The 17197-nt window shown below is 48.2% G+C and overlaps 1 protein-coding gene across 1 annotated transcript in view; it reads right to left on the bottom strand.

The window, feature by feature from the left end:
• The window catches only part of Dnm3 (dynamin 3), a 366727-nt gene that overhangs the window by 228295 nt on the left and 121235 nt on the right, over nucleotides 1-17197 (bottom strand). The gene's annotated exons all lie outside the window — the stretch shown is intronic.

Below are 17197 nucleotides of genomic sequence, written 5' to 3'. Positions count from 1 at the left end.
GGTGGTGGAGGTGGAGGTGGTGGAGGTGATGAAGGTGGAGGTGGTGGAGGTGGAGGTGGTGGTGATGGAGGTGGTGGTGATGGAGGAGGTGGAGGTGGTGGAGGTGGTGGTGTGGCTCCTGTTTCTTTTTCCCCCCCTCTTTTTGCTTGCTTGCTTTTAGCATGGTAAGAGTTTGCTGCTATGAAGGAATAACGGTGGTGAGCTAGGAAAGAAAAAGCTGGCAGGGAGGTAGTGTGTGCTCTTTCCCAGGACACTCTACACACTGGACATGAAAAAGAGGCTAAATGGAAAAACGATACCAAGTTCCGGTTTCTGGATCCCAATGAGCTAAACACATGGATGGACACGCTCGTTTGGGTTATCAGCCACTGAGTCTGGGCCAGGCAGAGCAACGAGGCTGAGGTGGCATTGTGACAGGAACGCGGGACGAGACAGAAAGGCCAGCCCGCCGGCCCTGCTTCCTTTCTCACCTCTTTCCTCTCTTTTGTAAAGGCAGATATGTAAGTGGAGGCCAGAAGGGAGCTCTGAGCCTTTACGATGGCAGGAAGCAGCAAGATGCCGGGCCTCCCAGCAGCTGCGCTATTTACGGACGTGCAAAGCAGTGTTATAAACACCCAGACAGTCAGCGCCAAGTAGCGAAATGGGGCAAAAAGAACCCCGCCTGTGCCAGCCCCGAAGGGGTCCAGGCCACTCGTACAAGGGGCGGAGAAAAGATGAGACACTTGGCAAAGACGTCCAGAATACAGGACCAAGCATGCCAGGGAAGAACTGATTTTCTGAAAACAAGAGAAAACAAGGTGGGAAGAGAAAGAAAAAGACGAAATGAAATCTGAACAGAATGCCCCAAAATGTGAGTCGCTATTGCATTCCCTCATGGGAAAATAACTATAAATATGACGTGCCCATTTTGTATTTAACATCACCAAAAGAAACCTATCCACATCGGCCCAATAGCCACTCACAGATTCTTGGTGCGTGGACACTAAATTCTGTGTTCAGTGCCATGTAAATAAAAGCAAATGACTCTGCAACCATAGCATAAAGCGGGACCTGAGACTATGTTCTTATTTGTTCAACTAGAGAAAACAACTTTGCAAACGTACTACCATAAATATCACCCAAGCGTCCCGCACTGGAGAGCGGGAACAGCCCGGGATCTCCTGCTGGAGGGGATCTGTGGACGCACGTGCCTTTGGTTCTTCCACTCCAGGTGAGAAAACGGACCAAGCCCGTGGGGCGCTGCACCCCGCAGCTGGCCAGCACGCCACATCACAGGAAACCATGAGGGCAGAAAGGACAGTGGAAAGTTCCGGGGTGGTCAAGGCCCCCACGGCAGTGAGCCCCGGCTTCCGACCGTGGCCTTGGCTGTGGCAGACCATACAAATGTTTTTCAGCTGCACAGCTGGCTTTTAACGGCTTCTGGTTAGGGGAAAGCTGTGAGGTGGGGGGCTGCTGGCTGGTTTGGCCTTGCTGCTTTATAGAGGCTTGTTCATGGGTGTTCCGTAGAAGAGGCAGGTACTATGGAGGCCATTCGCCTCACAAAGTGCGCATAACCTACTAACTGGCAAGGCCGGAGAGACCCTCACATGGCCGCAGCTCATTCACCGGGGTCGGAGGGAGCCTGAGCCAGGGAAGATGCCCTCGGATGAGGTGGTGAGACCTCTTTCCGCCCTGGCTCAGGCAGCGAGGGGTTTGTTTACTCCAGCAAGCTTGCCAGAGCCCTGAGCTGTGGGCCTGTGAACCAGACCTCTAAAACCACGAGATCCAAGAAATCTTCTGTCTTGAAAGGCTAACTGATTTGGCTCTTTCATTACAGTGATAGGAGACTGACTATCCAGAAAGGAACATAGAGAGACTGTTTCAATCTGAAAACTCTACAAGAAACAAAACCTTCCTGGGGGTCAGCTCCGGTGCAGCGCTGAAGGCGTCACGGGGCACCAGACAGGGGCAGCTCCTCGGCTGCGGCTGCTGAGGGAGGAGGGATTGAATGGCGGCTTCATTCGCTGTTCTTCAAGTACTTAGGCTTTCCAAACTCATGTGGAAGTGTAATCTCTGGATTTTAGTTCCTGGGAACTTCATGGTAGGAAGGAGCTTATATTTGAGAACGGGTCTTTTTGTTGACATGTTATTGATGGTGGATAATAACTTACATATTAAAATGATGTCATTTGGTCATTCTAGAACCTGATAGGGAATGAGAACAGCCTGGCTGAGCATAATTTGAAATGAGAAATAAGGACAGACCAGCCTCAGAGGGAACTTGGCCGGGTCTCTTTGCTGATTTGTTCTGTTTTCTGGTTTGTCTGCTCATGGCTCGCTTGCGCCATGCCTCCACGTCCAGAGTTTTTGCTGGTTAACTGGCTTTGCGCCTTGATCCTGTGTATCTCGGCCTCCGCCATTGATGGCCGGTGTGCTTGCGCTCTCAGGAGGACACTGTGGGGGCTGCGGCCGCTCTGCAAGAAAAACTAGAACTGCCTATCTCTTCCCCAGAGAGAGGCGAGTGCAGGCGTGCGGGTGTGCGGGATTGACGACACAGGGCAACGGAGGGTGGAAGGCGCGGGAGGAATGGCCGCCGCTGGGGAGGAGGCCTCCGGCACCTTCTCCCAGCGCGGTCATGTCTGCTGAGACGGGGCAGCGCAGGAACGGGGAGCAGAACCGCCCTGCCCACCCTCCCGGCCGGCCCCCAGTCGTGGCCGGCACGTGCTTTCCCAGGAACCGGAGGGCTTCTGCCCACAGGGACGCCAGGGAAGTCCGTGGCGAGCTTTGCCCGAATGCCCGGGCCCGACACAGACGGACCGCAGGGAGAGCCCCGTGCCCGGCCAGGCTGGGCAGCCGCGCGACGCGACGCAACACAGACGAAGCAGCGTGTCAGCAAGCAGTGAACACAAGAAGGAGAGGTCCAACGCCACACCACGCACAGCAATCTGTGTCCAGTGGGAAACTCCCCACCCCAAGGCCAAGGCTTCAAAATCTGCCCCCAGTGTGAATAACTGGGCGAGTGACATTTGTGAGTTTGGATGTTCCCTTCATGGATTTAACTTTCTAGGAAACCGAGTATAATTCCGACTTCACTTCTAGGAATCCCAGGGTAACAGCAGGAACAAACACTTGCTCTGTGCCAGGCACTGTGCTAAGAGCTCCACACACATTATTTCTCTTAATCTCCATAATAATCCTGGAGGGAGGGAATGCTTTCCTTATGCGACAGATGAAGAGAGAGATCAGGCCCTGCTTCACGCCAGCCACGCGCTGCTGCTGAGCAGCGGACTTCCGTGCAGAAGCCCACGCCCAGCCGCAGAGCTCGTGGAGAGAAGGCGGCCTAATAGCACTTGAAGGACATAACATCTCACTGGTGGCTCAATTTCAGAGCCTGCTCCACAACACACACAGGAGTTGCTAAAATGCGGTGTCTAATAGCAAGCCATTGGAAACAATCTGTATGGTTAAGACTATGATAGAATCCATTGATTGTTTTTAATTAAGGTGAACAAAATTACCGCATATGTAATGTTTATGTATGTATATATGGACAGATATGTATGTACAGATGGACAGATAGCCATAGCACATGAATCCTGAGCAGGATTGTCTAGAATTGATTCCCAATTCTAACACTTGCTACCTGGTTGATACTGGAGGTTACATAACATCTGTATGACATACTTATGACAATATAACAAGAATAACTGCAGTATGGAGATGTGATAACCATGTGAATTAGTAATCCATGTAAAGGTCTTAGCTCAGTCCTCATTATTATGCATGTATGACATCATTAAAAGAAAGCATGTATTGAACTATTTGCTATGATTGGAGACTGGAGTGAGACATTGAGCCCTCCTTCAACTTTCCTCCACATTTTGTTCTTTTTAAAAATCCAAGCAGGTGTCGCATTACTGCAGTATCCTGAGGCCTCTGATTACACACACTAGCCAGAGCACTGTGGAAAGGAATGCAGGCCACCAACAGCCCCGGGGTCAGACCGCCCCACGCTGCTGTCATACACGGGAGAACACAGCAGACACAACGCTGGCTTTCACTGAACTGACTAAAAAGCATGCTAACTCGGCACGATAAAAACTGGCTGAAAATAACACACCAAATCTTTCACGTTTACATTACTTCTCCTCCCTAATTAAAGATATAGCTGCCCCCACGGCCAGCTACAACATCTAGTTAATAATGATTGGCATCAACGTAAATTGCCATCTTCGGTCTTACTTGGGAGGGGCGGTGTTGGGGGATGGAACTAAAGGCTCGGTGCTTGCTCGGAAGGTGCTCTGACCCTGAGCTGTGCCTCCAGCCCCTTTCAGCATTGGCCACTTCTAGGGTAGGGTTTTACTCTATGCCTGGCTTAGGATTCTCCTACTTATGCTTCCTCTGTAGCTGGGGTGACAGGCATGGACCACCACGCCCAGTCACCCAATGAGTTAGTGTCTCATGAACTTCTTTCTGCTCGGATGGACCTCCAACCACAATCTCCTGATCTCTGCCCCCCAAATGGCGAAGATTACAGAGTTGTACCCACCAAAACAAAACTATATATATTAAACAGAATTGCAAGTCATTTTTTTTCACAAATAACCTCCCCATGCAAACAAGGGGCCTCCTTCCCACTTTTTCCTGGGCAACCCAAACCTCCACGGACAAGTTCCACAGCCTTCCTCATCTCCTTCTACTCCACTGTGGACACGCCTTACATTTCTTGCTCCTGAGCTTCTCCTCCCAAACATGAGCCTAGAGTGTTTAACAGGGGTATGTTGCATACCTCTGGGAATGACTTGGGTTTTGCATGAGCTCAGTTCTTTAAACTACTACCACAAGATTGCTTCTCTTTCTCATAGTATCCCACTGGCCTCTTTACACATCGCTGTTTCTGCACACCATTCACTGTGTGAGCTGTTTATTCTCAGCATGTACTCACCTAAAACTCTGTGAGACCCAGGCCATTAACCATGATGAAAATCAGGGCTCTTCCATGTGCCGGACTGCCTTTGAAGTTAATGGGCTCTCCATGTGGAAGAGATTCCGAGTGATACAAAACAGAATGAGAGCCAAGCTCGCCATCCTCTACTCACAGTTGAGGACGAAAATACACATGTGCACCTCGTCACTAACTAAGCCTGAGTAAAATCTGTGACTCTTACTAAAAGTAATCCACAGAGCTTCCTTCTTGGAGGGAAAAACATCTTAGTAAATATGAATTCATTCAAGAATGAATGGCCATCTTCTATGTGCCAGGTAGCATGCTGGAAACATGAAGAATCGCAGAGAACTTTCAGATACATGGGATGAGGGAACAGACACAGAAAAGACTGGCTCCCGTGAGTGTAAACTACATCCAAACACCAACGCTGCCAACGGAAGAAAGCTGCAGTCCACATGGACCCCCAGGAAAGGCGTTCTTGGCATTTTTAGTGCTTGGGCTAAAATTGGAAGGGCATCGGGTGAAAACAGGTTTGGACCATCGCTTATAAAACAACAGAGCCTGGTGCAGCAAAAAGCCAAAGGAGAGGCAGCAAACCGCTCTTGGCCAAGTAATTTATGTGAAGCAACTGGGTCTTTATCCTGAGAGGAATGGGAAGCCTTTGAAGTACTTCAAGTAGAGCAGCCAAGAGTGATTTGCATCATGAAAAGACCTCTTCTGGCTCTGGTTTGCTGAAGAGATTAGGAAGAGGAGGAAGGACTCGGGGAGAGCTATAGTTAACTATAGCAGATGTGATACCTTTGACAAGCTGGTGGAAATGGACATATGGCTAAGTGAATGGATCTGAGGAATATTTAGGAAGAAAATTAGTATGACAATGATAAATTAGAGATAAAGGATAAGAGAGAAGAGGGTTGTTAAAGATGGACTCATGGTGCCCAAGTTCGTGAGGCTGCAACTGGAGGCTGGGCCACAAAGTGAAGAGTGTGTTTAGGGAGGAGATGAGTCAGGAGCCCAGTCTGGCTGTATAAAATGGGGTTGTACAAGAAGACCCCTGTCTGTAGAGCAGTCTGCAGCAGATACACAAATCTGTGAGTGGTGGGCTGGGAAGGTGGCTCAGTGGTAGAGCACTTGCCTTGCATGCCTGAGGCCCTGGGTTCGATTCCTCAGCACCACATAAGCAAACAGAAAAAAGCCGGAAGTGGCGCTGTGGCTCAAGTGGTAGAGCGCTAGCCTTGAGCTGAAGAGCTGAGGGACAGCGCCCAGGCCCAGAGTTCAGGCCCCACAACCGGACCCCCCCCCCAAAAAAAACCTGTGAGTTGTGATCATGGGTGTGACTGAGGCTGTGGGACTAGGGAGGGGCGAGAGCTCAGAGCTGTCTTTTGTGAGAAAAACTGCCTTTTCTATCAACGTGGATTGCTAGAAGGTCCTTCATTGTCCGGTGGCTTGGCTCTTGCTGACTGAACTGCTAAGATCATTTCAGTAAGCACAGAAAGGAAAAGAGGGGCTGCTCCAGGATACAGAAGTGCATTTGAAATACGGGTTTAATCTTACCTGGTTTTCCCAGGACAGGACTAAGGCACACCTCTGACATTGTTCAAGGGCAGCAGGGGGTGCAGGAAGGTGTAGACTATTTCAAAGTCTTTTAACGGTCGCCTCATGTAACTACAACTTACCTATTCAAACAAGCCAATTGTGAGCAGTGTGAACCTGAGCTTAACCAATCTGAACAGAGGGGCGGGGCCTGCTGCATTAGAGTTAAAGGGGTCTGGCTGGCTAGGTTTCTGGGCGATGGCACATACGCCTGCAGAAGTAAACTCTCATGTCTGTCACTGTGACCCCAGTGGTTCTTGGAAAGCATTTATAACAATTTGAGGAAAGGCAGCATATACTGGCTGAGTGGAGGGGAGGAGGAAGACAGAGGGTTGGCCAAAGGGAGGTAGAAAAGTAGAATAGTGCACGTTCAGAGCCAATAGAATGGAATGCTTCAACAAGGCAAGACCAAAAGGTCAAGTGACACTAAGAAAGAAAGCAAAATTAAAACATTCCTTATTGGTTTGAGTAATGTGAAAGCTATTGAAGAGATAATACCAAGGTTTTTCATATGACATCAGCCTGGCCAATCCAAAAGGATGCTAGCAGATAGTGCTAGAGCAGGATACCGGAGGCCCCTGTATACGGGAACTTTACCTTTAATTCCTGGACAGAGAGGGTGGTGAAGAGATCCTGACAGAGGACTTTAGGGTCTCTGATGGTTGATGGGCATTTGCACCAGACAGCCAGTTAAAATGGGAATGAAATGATGCACTCTTGAGACACCTGTGTCCTAAGCTTACATGCTGGCTGAATAACCTTACTAAACATTTTCTGTGCTGAGGAGGAGGAGCAGGCAGAGTGGGAATGGGTAGGTGATGTTGAGGTTTTCTCATGAAAGTCTGATGTCACATAATGAATTAATTTCTTCTCACTTATCTCCTGGCTGGCAAATAATCCATTCTCCTAATGTTGCAGAACAATGACAATTGGCCAGTGAAGAAAGCATTCTAAAACACATTTTTTAATTTCTTGGAAACCCCTACCACCACCACCAAACAGGTTAGAGACAGAGATCAATTTGTCATTGTCAAATGATGAGGGTTTTCCAACAAATTCCAAGGTCTGAGATGCCTAAGGCAGTGTACAAATCTTTATCTTGCAATGTTCCCAGAGCAGGATACCAACAGTATTACCAAAAAGATAGTCTATGTACTCAGGTACTAAATAAACGTCACTGGGCACGCTCATTACATAACCCACCCCCCCCAACACTGCTGCCCACTGATCCACTGTGGAGTCCGAGTTCCAAATCTCCCCAAGGGGGACCAGCCACAATTTTGGCATTGGGTGGTAAGACGATCAATAGCCACCAACGCCACTCTGTGTGTTCCTGGGGCTGCTTCTTGTATAAAGCCAAGGCATCCTTTCCTGTGGCTTGGTCACACCCTCCACGCCAGCCCCAGGACCAGCTCCCTTCCCCCCATCAGGGCCCTCACCCTGTGCGATGGGGCCGCTTGTCTCTCCTCCTCGAGCCGCCAGGGAAGAGACGCATTGCATCCCAGAACTAACTCTTCCTAGCATTTCTAAGGTAAGGGGACAAAATAAGCACCTGTGCCTACAAAAAACCTTTCTCCTCCTTCTCTCCTCTCTCAGAACATTCGGCTTTCCATGTGGGATTTTAAAGGAAGACCAAAGATATGCCTGTGAGGTCCTGAGTCACAAACTATGTAAGAGCCAACTAGAGCCATCCTAAGCGTTGAAGCAGAGAGGGCCTGAGTCTTCGGGAAGACTTGAAAGTGATGGGCGGGGGGCCAAGGCAGGCTGTCCCAACACACGCACTGGTTCAAATAGTGTTTAGGACTAAGTTGGAGTTCCTGCACTGCTCTGTCCTTTTCTCTCCACGACATAATTTTCACTATTGTATTAGAAAGCCAAGGTGGGCCAGGCACTGGGAGCTCACGCCTCTGCATCCAATCCAAGCAGCGCAAGAAGCAGAGATCTGAGGATCCCAGCTCAAAACCAGCCTGGGGGAAAATCGGAGAGACTCACCTCCAATCACCTACCCAAACCAGAACCAGAGCTGTGGTAGAGCACCAGCCTTAAGGAGCTAGGCCGCCGTGCCTATGCCTGTGATCCTAGATATTCAGGAGACTGAGATCTGAGCCAGAAAAGACAGGAAAGTCCATGAGACTTTATCTCCAATTAACTACTTTTTGAAAAGCCAGAAATTGAGCGTGGCTCAAAGTGACAGAGGACTAGCCTTGAGCACAAAAATTCATGGACAGTGCCCAGGGCCTGAGTTCAAGCCACATGAGCAATACACACACGCATGCACACACACACACACACATGCACACACACACACACACACACACACACACACACACACACACAGTTGAATGACTCACAACACCTGATCAAAGCAGTCCAGCCTGAGAGAAGGGATATTTAATAGCACCAAAACTTTATTTGCATAGTAAGTGCTAATTGTTCAGAGCCAAAGAAAAATTCACTTGCTCTAGACATTGGCCGCAGATAGAAGAGCCACCTATCCATGCATGAAACCCATGATTACTGAAAGCTGAATACACTAGCTGAATGCCTGGCATGTGTTTGTAAGCAGCAGCACTGCATCTTACGTTTGGGTAGGTTAGGGAGTTGTTGGCTATCAGAAACCAAGAAGAGCCAAATGATTATCTATCTGGCGACAGGTAGTATGAAGAAATAAAGCGATATAAATGAGGTGACAAGCCACACCCTGTGTGGGGATAGGAGGGTGCTTTCTCTTTTAGCCAGAAAGGTCTTCAAACAACAATCGTGTTTCAGCAGAGACTTGAAGAAATTTAAAGAGCATCTCTGAAACTGGGTAGCATTGGGGCGGGGAGAGGGAGAGGGGCATGGAATAAATTCCAGCAGGAACAGCAAATATTAAAATCCAGCAAGGAAGCCCAGTGCCTGAATCATAGCATGTAACAAAGGATCACATGGGCCTTAGCAGTCCTTAGAAGGGATTTGATTATCAATAAGATTGATGTGCTGGTCAGCTAATGTTGACTAATAGGAATACCTGGGGCAGGGGGCAGGGGGAAGAACGTATTTTTCTCTCACAGTTCTAGGTGTGTCCACGGTCCACATTCTCTACAGGCTTGTGATGAGCAGCGCCTGCGGCCAGGAGCACACGGCAGAAGAGGCTGTTTGCCTCTGGGCAGCCAGGACGTGGGTCAAGGTATCAGGACCGGCTAGGGCCTCGCAGCCACGCCCCCAACGACCTACTTCCTCTGGCTAGACTCCACCTTCCGCAGTTCAACTACCGATTCCACCCATGGAACGCTCCAGTAAGAAGCTCAGAGTCTTGGTGATACCGTCTCTGAAAATGCCCTCCTGCGCACATCCAGAGGTGGGCTACGGTCATAGCCTAGGCATCTCCCAAGCCGCTCAAGGGTGCCAACAAGATTAGCTGCCACCGTGGAAATCATCAAATGGCAAAAATAGGGCGATGATATGATCAGACTGGTTTTACTGCTTTTTGGTTTGGATTTTTTTTGGTGGCTTACACCTGTAATCCTAGCTATTCAGGAGGCTGAGATCTGAGGATCAAGGCCCAAAGCCAGCCCAGACAGAAGAGTCCCCATGAGACTCTTATCTCCAATAAACCACTCAAAAGCGAAGAAGTGGTGCTGTGGCTCAAATGGTAGAGTGCTTGCCGTTAGCACAGCACTCAGACCCTGACTTCAAGCCCCATGACCAACAGAAAAAAATTAAAATTAAAAATACACATGTATATAGATGTATATGGATATATACACACAGTATGCACCGGCTTCAGGAGGCCCAAGGGTTCCAAGATCGCATGAGATTTCTGTCTACATAACACTGTTCCGTGGAGTGATCGGGTCTCTGTCTGAGCCCTCAAGACTTGGCTCCACCTCGATGAGTGGAACCCATAACCTCTCATCAGCCCTCTCTCCCACACTGCTGGAGAAAAAAATGTGAAGAACAGAGCCTTAGTCCCCATTGTCCCAGGAGCTATTCCACCAGCCGGAGATCAAACGGCTCAGACGCATGAAGGAGAGACTGGGCATCCTATCTCATTTACATCCTTGCCAAAGCGCTGTGTGGAGAAGATGCATAGTCTTACAAATAGCACGAACAGCACAAATGCCGAGTCTCAGAGACTCAGGTGTTGGAAAGCCTTTAGTGGAGCCGTTAGTGGGAATAGGTGAAAGCCATCACCGAACACTCAAGCGTCCACATTACAGAGAGGGACAGTGCAGGCCGCGGCCTAGCCCCCTCCGTCTCTCTTCACAACTCTGCGCTCACTCCACTGGCCAGCCTTCCATTTCTACAGAGCACAGGCCCCTTCCAGCCGGGACCTCGTCTTCTGGCCAGGACTGTGCGTTCTGACCTTCATGTGGGGGCTGGGCACTGTCTTTCTGGGCTCATCTTCTGCTCTTTTCCAAGAGGTCTTCTAGAGACACTCTCTCCAGCACGCCCACCATCTCACTTTTGCTCACCTCGAATGTGACCAAAGCTTTTCTTGCTTGCATGTCTTTTTGTCATTCATTTCCAGTCTGGGCAGCACGGCGTATGTGTCAGGCAAACAAGACGTTATCTTCCACTGTTGACACTCTGCCGTGACACACACACACACACACACACACACACACACACGCGCGCGCGCACACACACACACACACACGCTAACAATCAGCAAATCGTGGCTTAACCCTTCCAGGAACCTGTATGCTTGCTTCCTTGCTTCACATTAATTCAGAATAAAGGACACCTAGAAGATACGTGTTCTGATATGACCCTAGCAGAGAATTAGACTAGGATTCACACCACGAAGGGCAACGCTACACCTCTGTACAAGGTTCTGTTCCAACTTGGGGTGTTGTGTCCATACTCATTTTTTATAAAGGAGAAGGACACATGGGAGAAAACAGCAGGGAGCAGAAGGCGTCCCCTTGCAGAACTGGTGCCTGGTCCAGAGGAGTCAGAAAAACAAGAGAAAATGAAAACTAGCCCCGGCTACTCTCATGGCTTATTTTCCCATTGTTTTCACTTCATTCAAAACCCCAGCAGGACGCCCCTTTCCCTAAGGAAGCCCTTCCACCTTTAATGATCAGACTGGACCTTTAATAAGCTTCCACGGTCAGTTCATTCATTAGTCATTCATTTGGTTCCATGAGATGTCTAGGAGCTATTCGTTGACTTAAAATTTTTCAGGCAAAACAAAGAATTCAAAGGACTTCATGAAGAATGACACTAGACGCGCTGGGCACGCTCCTCCTCCACGGTTCCTGCGCGATGTGGCAGACCCACCTGCGCCTCGTCAGATCCGTGGGGAAGCATCGTGGCCAGGGCCTCGTTCTCTCTGTCCAGGATGCACATGACAGGCACCACAACTGCTTTTCTCATTGAATAAAAACCGTTTTTCATATTCAGAAACTGGTGCCATTTTTTTAAAAAACAATCACACCTTCTAGAAAATGGAAAAGACCTGAATCACTGTGTTTTAAATGCCAAAAAGCACAGTGTAACAAAAAGCAAATGATTTCACGGCTGGTTCTCAGCTCTGCTGTGGAGCTGGGAAAGGCTTGGGGCCTCTCATCCCGTTTCTAGAACACAAACAGCCTAAGAGGCTGGCTACAGAGCAAGGTTTCATGGGCTCAAACCCCAGGCCAGATATATTATGGGTTGTCACCTTGGATATGTATATGAACCTCTCTGTGTCTCCATTCAACTCATCTAATGGCTGCTCAAACCATAAAGTTATTGTGAGGATTAAGTAAATAATAAATGTCAGTGTACTTGGAATAAGGATTTATAGAAGAAATGAAGACTGTAGCTGAGTAACAATCACACTGAAGAAGCACTTCCCCCTTCAGGATGGCCAAAAAAAGTGTTCAAGAGCAATAAGAGCTTCAATGTATTGTAGACTTTCCCTTCTGAATATTAGTATCACGGTCATTATTTCATACATTGCTTTCTTGGCTGGGCATCTAATTCCAGATTTTACACAATTCTTCACCAGTGTTATTCTTTCAGTGGTTCTTAGGCATCCATCGTGAGCAGATCTCACATCAGATGCAGAGAGCACAGGTGGGAAATGGCAGGTATGGACTGATCAGGAGAACGGAGATTGCTGGGAGGGTCAGGGGCAGGACATGCTGCCTACACAGAGGACGGTGAGGCGCGGCTGCCGGTAAACCTGGCAAGGATACCACTCCAGGTACAGCGTGAATACACAGAAAGTACTGGCAAGGCAAGAGCCAGGAGCGGCTGGCCGACCGCCACGGCTAGAGCTCGAATCCAGGAGGTGGGGGACGAGGGACAGGGGTCAGGCAGGGAATTAGCCATAAATGTCAGAACCCCAAGTGTGTCCTAAAGGTAAAGATCGAATGGTTAGAAGCTGAGAAGTAACAGGTTCTTCATAAAAGGTATATGTCATTAGAGACACAAATTAAAACTCAGAAGATGGGGGGAGGGTGATGCAGTTCAAAAAGAAATGCACTCCTTACCTGACGTATATAACGGTCACCCTCTGCCCATGACCACTGCCATGAAAGTTAAACTAAAAAAAGAATCCCAAACAATCACAGTAAAAACACCAAACGTCCCCCCTTGTTGGTAACGTAAGCCAAAAGTTGTAGGGAAGAAGTGTAGGAACCTCTGCTTAAAGTCAGCCTTTTAATTATTTGTGCATTTTAATCACCCATATTCCTTCTGACCTAATCATGGCTAATTGAAAATCGACTGTAACTCAAGATACTCCATGAGGGAACTTAAGGAAAAGCAAGTAATAGATGAAGTCCTGATTCCTTGAAAACTGAAGCACACACAAAGCACTGGCATTTTGATTTCGATGGGAAATGGAGAGGCCCTGGTAAGTATCAGTCATCCAGCGCAGCTATTTCGTTAATCCCCTAAACTAGTTGCAGATGTTGGCTGGAACCTTCTAGGCCTTGCATCTGTGATTTTTAAATTGTCTCATATTTCTAAAACCTGACTCCACATGCACCGGAAGTCGGTGACATGAATGATGAGCTCCAGGAAGAGGCGAGCACGGCCAGGGGGTTGGGCTAGGAGATAATACTCAAGAGTGATCGGGCGGTGCACAGGACGGGGCGGGGGGGGCAGACCCCAGGGCTCCTTCCTCTGGGTCAGGGACCCTGCACACAAACATCAGAAAGCGAAACCCTGCAATTGGATGCAGCAAACAAGAGGAAGTCCCTTAGACATAGCTCAATTCCCAGAAACAAATCCCACTTCTCCCTTTCCTCTTCTGCACAGCAGGTCAACAGGAAGACCAGAGGAAGACAGGCCAGAGGAAGACAGACCAGAGGAAGACAGGCCAGAGGAAGACAGTCCAGAGAAGACAGACCAGAGAAGACAGACCAGAGAAGACAGACCAGAGAAGACAGGCCAGAGAAGACAGGCCAGAGAAGACAGACCAGAGAGGACAGACCAGAGAGGACAGACCAGAGAAGACAGACCAGAGAGGACAGGCCAGAGAAGACAGACCAGAGAAGACAGACCAGAGAAGACAGACCAGAGAGGACAGGCCAGAGAAGACAGACCAGAGAAGACAGACCAGAGAGGACAGACCAGAGAGGACAGGCCAGAGAAGACAGGCCACCAGAGGAAGACAGACCAGAGAAGACAGGCCAGAGGAAGACAGACCAGAGAAGACAGGCCAGAGAAGACAGACCAGAGAAAGACAGACCAGAGGAAGACAGACCAGAGAAGACAGACCAGAGAAGACAGACCAGAGAAGACAGACCAGAGGAAGACAGACCAGCCAGAGGAGACAGACCAGAGAAGAAGACAGTCCAGAGAGGAAGACAGACCAGAGGAAGACAGACCAGAGGAAGACAGACCAGAGAAGACAGACCAGAGAAGACAGACCAGAGGAAGTCAGACCAGAGAAGACAGGCCAGAGAAGACAGACCAGAGAAGACCAGGAAATGGAAAGGCTTTGGAAGAGCCAAACGCTGGGGAAACAAATGTCAGCTAGACTTTCCTTCCTTTAATTAAGAAAATCATTTCGGCATTGCAGGCTGTTAGGGGAAAGCCCAATAGAATGACTTGCTCTTAAGCTTGTGTTCTAGTTATGATGATGCTTTTTCATCAAATGTCTGTCACAGACTCAAAGTAAAACTTATAAAGTAGCTAGAGAGAGAACCCACTTAGAGAATCCATATTATGTTACAAAAGATAACCACAGGCACTAAAAGTACTGAGATGGTGGTGGAGACTGTATTTGGGATTAGTACGTCTATGTCTCAAGCGCACTGTTCTGTGTGCTATTTCCAAACAGCACTCCAGCCACCCAGGCCAGGCTGGAGGCCCCTCGGGGGCCGTCCATCACAGGCGGTGTGTAAATAACCTCACCAGGACCCAGGACAGAACCTTCAGCCAGTTATCTGCTCAGGAGGGAGCACTGGGGGAAGCCTCGGGAACTGACTGCGATTGTGAAGGCACGGCAGCCATTTCCTGGACGGGGACCTCACCCTGCAGGCAGCCGCCTGCGTCCCTGGGCGCGCAGGCTGGGTTGCTGACTAAAGGGAAATCCACAGGAACCTTGGGGATAAGAAATCCACTCCGTGGGTAAACTGAAGTTCTACCTGTGTGTGCTCTGTGTGTCATTTACTTTCTGCGCTTCTATAATGAGGAAGTACATAGTGGTAGACAAATAAGCACTGCTGTTCTTTCCAGAACTTGTCAGATAAATCTGACAACAACATGACCTTTGACATTGCTCAGGCTCCTCCAAATAAGTTATAATCATGCTGTCCCACACAAACTACTCTCCAGGATTAAAAAAAAAAAGACTCAAAGAATGATTAGAGGAGGCCCCTTGGAGGAACTTGCTCATTGCAAACACCAGAAGTAAGAATGGAAGGGATCCATGAAGGGCTGGGGTTTACAGCAAAGGGAATTGTAAACTGACCTGTCCACCTACGGGCTGGAGAGCTGCAGCTCCTAATTAAGACATAAAGCACTTCTTTGGGGAAACCAAGATTGCTCTCAATGGGATTCACCTCTTAGAAAACAAAATGTTAAGTTTTGTAACAATTTCAACGAATGCAGTACTGAAGCAATCTCCCATCGAGCAGCAGGCCCCCCAGGATGTGCAGCCCAGGGTGCTGTCCCCAGGCCCCTGACTGGCTGGCGTAGTTCACATACGCTTTCTTTTCCAGGAATGTACTCTTCAGGACTCATGTCTCTCGCAGGTGAGGCTCGCAGGTACACCTGCAGACTCGGAACAGGCTTCTACCAGGTCACTGCAGGGACTGCGAGAAGATGTGCGCCCCAGGGACAGAAGCGGCAGTTTGCCTTGGTTGGGTGAAGCGGGGTGCACTTGGGATGGGTGGGTTTGATTTCTATATGGACAGGGATGAACAAAGATAACAAAGGAGCTCTACTGGAGAAGACGTTCGAGAATGTCTCCACTTCTGTTGACATTTCCTTTCACTGTGATAACCAGTTACTGGAGTCCTGCCAAAAGGACCTGCCAGAATAGAACATGGGTATCATCACTGAGGACAATGCTCATGGCACCTGTTTAATTTACCTGTTCACTAACCCCTTAAACTGCTTGAGCGGGAAGGAACTGACTTGATTGTCTCGGCCTGTGAACCAGTGGTGAGACTACAAGCTGGTCGGCAGCTGAAAACTCCCCCCTCCTCTCTTCCTCTCGGAGACGCCGCTGCTGCCTCCCAGACCAGACCAGACCGGCTCTCAGCAAAGGAACCCAGCAAATGCGCAGGATCAAGAATAAAGAGCACCGGGTTCTTTCCTCCTCAGTGTCTGGACAGTTCTCTTTTACAAACATAATCATCCTATTCCACACTCATAATTTTATTACCTGAAAGGAATGCTTAGGAAAGTCAATGGAAAAGAAACCGTCACTCTCAACAGCCAGAGCCTTGATCCAGAAAAGCAGGGAGGCCGCTGCTGAATATATGAGCAACCTAACAAATGAAACAGCGTGTTCACTGTGTAAGAGCACAACTGCTTCAATTAGAACACATTTCTGGTAGAGACCCTCAGACCACAAAGGGGTTTCTTTATCATACTGTGTAAGTTTTCAACAAAATGCCAACATCAGAACTAATGATTTCTAAAGCGTTTTCACTGACGTAAAAACTAGCTAAGAAAATTCACTACTACTGTATTGTTTCAAAAGGAATAACAGTGAAAGTAAAAACAGAAGACACACAGAAGGAAGTAGAAACTGAAATTGCAAGAACGGTGAGGGAATTCAGTAAATTCCACTGCTACCAAATAGCAACAGTTAAAAAAAAACAGTGGTTTTGGTTAAAAAAAAGATACAAACAGTTTCCATACAACAATAATTTGAAAACAACAAACACATTCTATTTACAATTTAAAAAAGAAGCATATCCCCTAGTTACTTTATATGTCAAGGGGAAATATGAGTTCACCAATATAAAGCAGAGGAAATAAAAGGAGCAAAATGAACAACTGAGAGGCTGGAAGAGGATATAAAAAAATGACAGTTCATCTAAGATTCATATAAGCTTCATAAACATCTAATCAAAATTTCAAACTCTTAGCAAGACTTTAATCTCCAATTAATAGAATGAGTTATTTATAAAAGTAAAAGGCATTTTTAGAGAGTCGGCGGTAGTAATTAAGAAACATCTCACTAGACAAAATCCAACAGATGGAGAAACAGGGCCAACCACCTCAGCACAGATTCCA

The sequence above is a fragment of the Dipodomys ordii genome, unplaced genomic scaffold, assembly GCF_000151885.1.
Source record: "Dipodomys ordii isolate 6190 unplaced genomic scaffold, Dord_2.0 Scaffold27, whole genome shotgun sequence".
NCBI lineage: Eukaryota > Metazoa > Chordata > Mammalia > Rodentia > Heteromyidae > Dipodomys > Dipodomys ordii.
Note: the sequence above shows the minus strand (reverse complement) of the source record. Positions and strands in the feature narration are given on the sequence as shown.